Source organism: Nematolebias whitei, chromosome 7, assembly GCF_014905685.2.
Source record: "Nematolebias whitei isolate Nwh7 chromosome 7, NemWhi1, whole genome shotgun sequence".
Taxonomy (NCBI): Eukaryota; Metazoa; Chordata; class Actinopteri; order Cyprinodontiformes; family Rivulidae; genus Nematolebias; species Nematolebias whitei.
Genome location: NC_056504.1, coordinates 5,405,197 through 5,406,610, shown reverse-complemented (window position 1 = coordinate 5,406,610; position 1,414 = coordinate 5,405,197).

The window sequence follows — 1,414 nt, the reverse complement described above, 5'->3', positions numbered from 1 at the left end:
GAAAACTTGCTAATTTTAGTTGCTTTTTCACTTATTTCTTAGTGTTTTTGACCAGTGAACTGTGTAGCCAAATTTTGTGTGAATAGTTTTTGAAAATCAAAAAGGTCCATGCTCAATAATCCAGGTATCCAATCCAACAATTTTCAGTCAGGTCATCTGGACAGTTTCTTTCTTTTTTTGCTGAAATGTTTCACCTTCCATCCGGAAGGCTTCATCAGTCAAGGAAACGCACAACACAAAACTGATTCTTCCCCCAACAGCTTACTCCAAAGTGGAACAAACCAGTTATGTTGATGCTAAGATCTTATCACCAACATCATGTGGAGTAAGCTGTTTGAGGGAAGAATCAGTTTTGTGTTGTGTATTTCCTTGACTGATGAAGCCTTCTGGATGGAAGGTGAAACATTTCAGAAAAAAAAAAAAAAGAAACTGTCCAGATGACCTGACTGAAAATTGTTAGTTTTTGAAAATGTTATGGGCATGGCTTATATACTGTATTTTAGATTGTAAGTAAGTAATGTGCTATATGTTGTCATCATTGTATGTTCCCATAGGCTCAGTGGTTAGCACTGTTACCTCACTGCAAGAAGGTCCTGGGTTCAATCCTCGGTTGGACCTGGGGTCTTTCTGTATAGAGTTTGTATGTTCTTCTCGTGCTTGTATGGGTTTTCTCGGGGTACTCCGTTTGTTTTCCCACAGAACAAAAACATGCATGTTAGTCTGCCTTCAGGCCCAGGCCTCCCTTGCAAAATAGATCTGTGATCTCAATGTTTTTTCCTGGTTAAATAAAAGTTCATTCAACCTTTATTTAGACAGGTAGATCCCATTGAGCCTCGAGGACTCATTTACAAGAGAGACCTGATTTCAACAAAGAAAGATGACAACAATGGACAACAGCGACAACAATAGGCAGTTATAAAAAGGCATACAGATTTTTATTTTTATTTTTTTACAAATAGGATGGCTAAAAAATAAGAAAAATAACAAAAAACAGCTAGATTCTACGGCGAATGTAGAAAACAAAAAAAAAGGAACATGTCTGCATTGGTCCCTGCCAGGAGTCCAACAGATTCTTAAAGCCACTTAGAGAGGTCAAAGGTCGAGAGCTTCAGATCTTTTTGTAAGGTATTCCAGGAGCGGAGTAGGAGAAGGCCCTTTTGTCTAGTTCAGTCCTCATTGAGGGAACACTGCAGGTAATAATGTCCTGAGAGTGCACGCTGTAGCTGCACTCACACAGAGACATGTAGGAGGAGATGTATGAAGGCAGCAGACCAAGAAGTGATTTAAAGATGAGACACCTGGGATTCACCCAGGTGGAGCAGCGGGCTGCTATTGAGAGCCCGAGGAGCAATTGGGGATTGGGTGTTTTGCTCAGAGACACCATGACATGTGGTAATGACTGGGAATCAAACTT